Source organism: Coregonus clupeaformis, unplaced genomic scaffold, assembly GCF_020615455.1.
Source record: "Coregonus clupeaformis isolate EN_2021a unplaced genomic scaffold, ASM2061545v1 scaf1975, whole genome shotgun sequence".
Classification (NCBI taxonomy): domain Eukaryota; kingdom Metazoa; phylum Chordata; class Actinopteri; order Salmoniformes; family Salmonidae; genus Coregonus; species Coregonus clupeaformis.
In genome coordinates, this window is record NW_025535429.1 from 64,803 (window position 1) to 72,396 (window position 7,594).

General features: G+C 39.7%; 1 long non-coding RNA gene across 1 annotated transcript; it reads right to left on the reverse strand.

Annotated features, from left to right (window-relative positions):
* Window positions 1–222: 222 nt before the first annotated feature.
* Window positions 223–3,149, reverse strand: LOC123487994. Its single transcript, XR_006659929.1, has 2 exons — window positions 3,112–3,149; window positions 223–295 (listed from the first exon to the last, which is right to left on the reverse strand). It is a non-coding gene; the product is annotated as an uncharacterized LOC123487994 (long non-coding RNA).
* Window positions 3,150–7,594: the final 4,445 nt, after the last annotated feature.

The window sequence follows — 7,594 nt, forward strand, 5'->3', positions numbered from 1 at the left end:
CTAACAAAACACACCAAAACTGACCAGGTGAACACTGATCAGTAAAGTAAAGAGATGCTAACATTCTATAACGTTCCCTTTGATTTTGAATTTTAGGACCCCTTTAGTTATAAAAATATATATTTAAAAATGAATTTGGCCTTTACTACTATATCCAATAGAAACACATTGAATAACACATTCATAAATGGTCCAAAAAAACAGACTAATGGTGAAAACTGATCATCACATCATCTCTATCTGATACATTCAGTACAATGTAGTATTTTATTAGGATCCCCAGCGGCTACTCTTCCTGGGGTACAAACAGGAAACACAAAAAATACATCAAATACATCATCAAGCACTACATTTACAATTTAGTAACATTGCAGATGCTCCCGTCCAGAGAGCTAGTGCATTCATCTTATGATAGCCAGGAGAGAACCACACATCACAGTGGTATTCCAACCACGTATCACAAGCATAATACAATGCAAAATACAATATAAAATACATTTGAAAAAAATCTGTCTCTTCAAATAAAATAAAATGTTATAGCGGGTGTAGCGAAATGCTTGTGCTTCTAGCTCCGACAGTGCAGTAATATCTAACAAGTAATATCTAACAATTTCACAACATATACCCAATACACACAAGTCTAAGTAAGGAATGGAATTTAAGAATATACACATATATAGACAACCAATGACAGAGCGGCATGGACTAAGATACAGTAGAATATTATAGAATACAGTATATACATATATGGACAACCAATGACAGAGCGACATGGACTAAGATACAGTAGAATATTATAGAATACAGTATATACATATATAGACAACCAATGACAGAGCGGCATGGACTAAGATACAGTAGAATATTATAGAATACAGTATATACATATATGGACAACCAATGACAGAGCGACATGGACTAAGACTACAGTAGAATATTATAGAATACAGTATATACATATATGGACAACCAATGACAGAGCGACATGGACTAAGATACAGTAGAATATTATAGAATACAGTATATACATATGAGATGTGTAAAATGCTTCACAACATCAGCTGAGCTAAAAGTTCCTGTTGTTATTTTTTAAATGTGTCATAAGGTTTATTTTATTTTATTGATTTTATGATTTTTGAATCTGGTTTTATTGCTAGTTTGAGTTGCCTGGCAGAGAGTTCCATGTAGTCATGGCTCTATTTAATACTGTGTGTTTCCCAGCGTCTGTTCTGGACCTGGGGACTGTGAAGAAACCTCTTGCTGCATGTCTTGTGTTGTACCGATGAGTGTCCGAACTAGCTCATTCCCACAGAAAACTGCAGAGGAAAGCAGTACCACCCAGTCATCTATCAGACCTCACTGAGTGTATTCAACCCTAAGGGCAAATCCAAGGTCATCTCAATATCTTTACAGTAGAAGATAACAAAACGCACCAAAACTGACCAGGTGAACACAGATCAGTAAAGTAAAGAGATGCTAACATTCTATAACGTTCCCTTTCCTCTGCACAGTTCTCTAACAGTGAGAAACAATAGGATTACAATAGGGTGTTACTCTTTCTTAATGTTATCAAATTCACTGTTCCCACTTCCTTTATGAGGTGAGAATGAAGTGATGAGTGACTTTACTCTTAAACTGGTCTGAGACAACTGTTGAGGCTTCTCTCCTTAATGTATACGTTGATGTGTTTATAAGTAAGTGTTTTCTCCTGTGTGTGTTCTCCGATGACCTTTTAGCTCAACTGATGTTTTAAAACATTTTCCACAGTCAGAGCAGGAGTAAGGCTTCTCTCCTGTGTGTGTTCTCAGATGAACTTTTAGCTTAGCTGATGTTGTGAAGCATTTTCCACAACCTGAGCAGCAGTAAGGCTTCTCTCCTGTATGTATACGTTCATGTAGTTTTAAGTTGCCAGGTTGAGAGAAACTCGCCCCACAGTCAGAGCAGAAGTAAGGCTTCTCTCCTTGTGTGTGTTCTCTGATGAACTTTTAGCTTAGCTGATGTTGTGAAGCATTTTACACAATCTGAGCAGCAGTAAGGCTTCTCTCCTGTATGTATACGTTCATGTAGTTTTAAGTCGCCCAGTCGAGAGCAACTCTTTCCACAGTAAGAGCAGGAGTAAGGCTTCTCTCCTGTGTGTGTTCTCTGATGAACTTTTAGCTCCGCTGATGATTTAAAACATTTTCCACAGTCAGAGCAGAAGTAAGGCTTCTCTTCTGTGTGTGTTCTCTGATGAACTTTTAGCTCCGCTGATGATTTAAAACATTTTCCACAGTCAGAGCAGGAGTAAGGCTTCTCTCCGTTATGTATACCTTGGTGTCTTTTAAAGTGGCTAAGTTGAGAGAAACTCTTCCTACAGTCAAAGCAGCAGTAAGGCTTCTCTCCTGTGTGTATACGTTCATGTTGTTTTAAATTGCCAGGTTGAGAGAAACTCGCAGCACAGTGAAAGCAGCAGTAAGGCTTCTCTCCTGTGTGTATACGTTCATGTTGTTTTAAGTTGCCAGGTTGAGAGAAACTCGCCCCACAGTCAGAGCAGAAGTAAGGCTTCTCTCCTGTGTGTGTTCTTTGATGAACCTTTAGCATAGTTGATGTTGTGAAGCATTTTACACAATTAGAGCAGGAGTAAGGCTTCTCTCCTGTATGTATACGTTCATGCTGTTTTAGGTGGCCCTGTTGAGAGAAACTCTTTCCACAGTCAGAGCAGGAGTAAGGCTTCTGTCCTGTGTGTATACGTTCATGTGTTTTTTAAGTGGCCCAGTTGAGAGAAACTATTTCCACAGTCAGAGCAGAAGTAAGGCTTCTCTCCTGTGTGTGTTCTCTGATGACATTTTATTTCAGCTGATGTTGTGAAGCATTTTACACAATTAGAGCAGGAGTAAGGCTTCTCTCCTGTGTGTATACGTTCATGTATTTTTAGGTCGCCCAGTCGAGAGAAACTATTTCCACAGTCAGAGCAGGAGTAAGGCTTCTCTCCTGTGTGTGTTCTCTGGTGACGTTTTAGCTTAGCTGATGTTGTGAAGCATTTTACACAATCAGAGCAGGAGTAAGGCTTCTCTCCAGTGTGTATTTTTAGGTGTATTTTTAACTTTGATAGAATTGGGAAAATCTCCTCACAATGTGGGCAGTGGTGAGACCTCTTAGCTCTGTGATCTTCCTGCTGTTGCTCTCTGGATGTAGAGAATGTCTCAACATGGTCTCCTGTGTGAACAACATCAGAAGAACCAGTCAGTTGGTGTAATATACAGCACCAGTCAAAAGTTGACACACCTACTCATTCAAGGGTTTTATTTATTTTTATTATTTTCTACCTAGATTAATAGTGAAGACATCAAAACTATTCAATAACACAAATGGAATCATGTAGTAACCAAAAAAAGTGTTATACAAATCAAAATATATTTTATATTTTAGACTCTTCAAAGTAGCCACCCTTTGCCTTGACAGCGTTGCACACGCTTGGCAGTCTATCAACCAGCTTCACCTAGAATGCTTTTCCAACAGTCTTGAAGGAGTTCCCACATATGCTGAGCACTTGTTGGCTGCTTTTCCTTCACTCTGCGGTCCAACTCATCCCAAATCATCTCAATTGGGTTGAGGTCGGGTGATTGTGGAGGCCAGGTCATCTGATGCAGCACTCCATCACTCTCCTTCTTGGTCAAATAGCACTTACACAGCCTGTAGGTGTGTTGGGTCATTGTCCTGTTGAAAAACAAATGGTAGTCCCACTAAGTGCAAACCAGATGGGATGGCGTATCGCTGCCGAATGCTGTGGTAGCCATGCTGGTAAGTGTGCCTTGAATTCTAAATAAATCACAGACAGTGTCACCAGCAAAGCACCCCCACACCATAACACCATCTCCTCCATGCTTCACGGTGGAAACTACACATGTGGAGATCATCCGTTCACCTACTCTGCGTCTCACAAAGACAAGGCTGATGGAACCAAAAATCTGAAATTTGGACTCATCAGACAAAATGACAGATTACCACCGGTCTAATATCCATTGCTCGTGTTTCTTTGCCCAAGCAAGTCTCTTCTTCTTATTGGTATCCTTCAGTAGTGGTTTCTTTGCAGCAATTCGACCATGAAGGCCTGATTCACGCAGTCTCCTCTGAAAAGTTGATGTTGAGAAAGAAATTCCACAAATTAACTTTTAACAAGGCACACCTGTTAATTGAAATGCATTCCAGGTGACTACCTCATGAAGCTGGTTGACAGAATGCCAAGAGTGTGCAAAGCTGGCAAAGGGTGGCTACTTAAAATATATTTTGATTTGTTTAACACTTTTTTTGGTTACTACGTGATTCCATATGTGTTATTGAATAGTTTTAAATGTCGTCACTATTATTCTACAACATAGAAAATAGTAAAAATAAAGAAAAACCCTGGAATGAGTAGGTGTGTCAAGACTTTTGACTGGTAATGTACATATACATTTATTTTACGAAGTCCTTTTTACATCGGCAAAGTCACAAAGTGCTTTACAGAAACCCTTCCTAAAAATCACGAAAGAGCAAGCAATGCAGGTGTAGAAGCACCGTGGCTACTAAAAATCTTCTGGCTGTACAAGGTGAAATATATATTCATATCAGTAGGCTGTACAATACAAAAGGGGGAAAAAAACTATTCTAAAAGTGGGTAAGAGTCAAAAGCTAAAAAGGGACAAAAGTCATTAAAATGATGAGCCAGATTTTGAAGGCAAAAATGAGTGAAAATGATGAGCCATATCATCCTCCACTCACTATCACAAGGGTTAGTAACTACACAGACTCATTTCATAGAACTTTAAAACACTGGCAGTTTGTCTACTTCACTTCTTTAGTCTACTCTCTGATCACTCCAGATAGCCCAGTAAATAAAACACATGCTGACAATACTGGTGTCAAACCATGCAAGTCTCTGTAGCACGAAATAACATCTACCTTTTCATACAAACAGTTCATCATAAAACAGGTCTACTGCAACTTTTCATACACAGTGAGACGTTGGAACAAACACAAACTTAATTAGATCGAACCTGCTCTTACCATGAGAAACAGATTTCCCAATCTTCTCCTCATCTTCATCTTTAATGTTGACATTCAGCTCCAGTGTTTGACTGCAGTCTTCCAGCTTCACTGATGCCATCTCTGGCTCCTGCTTAGCAAACTGGGCTCCACTGTCACAATCAGGACCCAGTGACTGTAGGTTTGGACTCAGTGTGGAAGGAGAGAGGCAGGCTGGGTTTGTCCTCACTGTTGATGTTACCGGCCTCAGATTTAATTCTAGTCGGCCTGTAGTAATAAAGACAAACGGACACAAAGAGTTATTGTCTTGACAGTTCTGGCACTTTCTTTATTCTCTAAAATATATATTATATTTTTTGTTGTTCAATTATCTAATTCAGTGTTTGCCTTGGACTGACATAGGTGCAGGTACACCTTAGACACAAAGTACACACTACACAACGTAAGTGCACTTAACCTATAGGTGGTTTCCCAAATTCACATAAATGCACAATTGACTCAAAATCCATTTAGTACAAGGTTACAGTTTGTTATAGACAGCACTATGTGCTACTTTCTTTAATAACCTTGTCTTCACTGTATTATTTCAATCAAAAACCAATTGTATTTCCTGTTCAAACCATAGCAACATTTATAGATAAAGACAGAAAATACTGAATGTGTCTGAATATTAGTACACATGTAGAAAACTGCTAATCATTACATTCAGCTTCAAATCTGTAGTGTGACCGTGACATTTTCTCTCTGCACCGGCACTGTCCTCACTGAAGTCCGTTGAAGCAGAACGAGAGGGCACCGCCATTTTACCTCGTGAATTTTACACAAAACCAATAACATGCTAAATGAACTCAGAAATATCAAATAAACGTGCTATTACATACCTCTAGTAATAAACAGAAACAGACACAAAGGTTATCTTCTTGACTGCACAGTTCTGGCGCTTTCTTTATTCTGAAGAATACCTGCCCGGAACATCCTATTCCCCCACTGCCATAGTATGTGTATGTATGTATGTATGTATGTATGTATGTATGTATGTTTAGTTTAGTATATATATATATATACACACACACATACATACACACACACACACACCACCAAGACTCTTCCTAGAGCTGGCCGCCTGGCTAAAGTGAGCCATCGGGGGAGAAGGGCGTTGGTGACAACAAGCCGATGGTCACTCTGACAGAGTTCCATAGTTCCACGGTAGAGATAGGAGAAACTTCCAGAAGGACAACCATCTCTGCAGCACTCCACCAATCAGGCCTTTATGTTAGTGGCTAGACGGAAGCCACTCCTCAGTAAAAGGCACGACAGCCTGATTGGAATTTGCCAAAAGGCACCTAAAGACTCTCAGACCATGAGAAGCACGATTATCTGGTCTGATGAAACCAATATTGAACTCCTTGGCCTGAATGCCAAGCATCACATCTGGAGGAAACCTGGCACCATCCCTACGGTGAAGCATGGTGGTGGCAGCATCATGCTGTGGGATGTCTTTCAGCGGCAGGGACTGGGAGACTAGTCAGGATCGAGGGAAAGATGAACAGAGCAAAGTACAGAGAGATCCTTGATGAAAACCTTCTCCAGAGCGCTCAGGACCTCAGACTGGGGCGAAGGTTCACCTTTCAACAGGACAACTACCCTAAGCACACAGCCAAGACAACGCAGGAGTGGCTTCAAGACAAGTCTCTGAACGTCCTTGAGTGGCCCAGCCAGAGCCCGGATTTTAATCAGATCTAACATCTCTGGAGAGACCAGAAAATAGCTGTGCACTGACGCTCCCCATCCAATCTGACAGAGCTTGAGAGAATCTGCAGAGAAGAATTGGAGAAACTCCCCAAATACAGGTGTGCCAAGCTTGTAGCATCATACCAAAGAAAACTTGAGGCTGTAATCGCTGCCAAAGGTGCTTAAACAAAAGTACTGAGTATAGGGTCTGAATACTTATGTAAATGTGATATTTACATATAAAGAAAAATTATAAAAAATAAAAATTGGTACAATTTCAAAAAACCTGTTTTTGCTTTGTCATTATGGGGTATTGTGTGTAGATTGATGAGGTTAACAAACAATGTAATCTATTTTAGAATAAGGATGTAACGTAACAAAATGTGGAAAAATTCAAGGGGTCTGAATAATTTCCCAATGCACTGTATGTTGAATCCTTTCAGCTAGGTTGCTTCTCCTCCTCTCTAAGGAGGGGTTTAAAGTTAAAAACTTTCCCTAAACAAACATGAGAGACTGAATCCAATTGTACAGCATCCATTTGTGAATACAGAACAAGGTTTCACATATCTTGGTATTAAAATCACACCAGAAATGAGCTCCTTGAGCTCAACAAATGATGTCCCCATGGTAACGAGTGTAACAGAATCCATCAACAGATGGACATCATTGTCTATATCTATTACTGGTAGAATAAATATCATTAAGATGAATATTCTGCCCAAATGTCTTTATCTATTTCAATCAATTCCTCTGGCTACACCACCTTTATTTTCCCCAAATATCTGAAAGATACTCTCAAATGTTATCTGGAGCAACAGAAAACCAAGGCTTAGACTTTCTCTTCTTTATTTGCCCCATG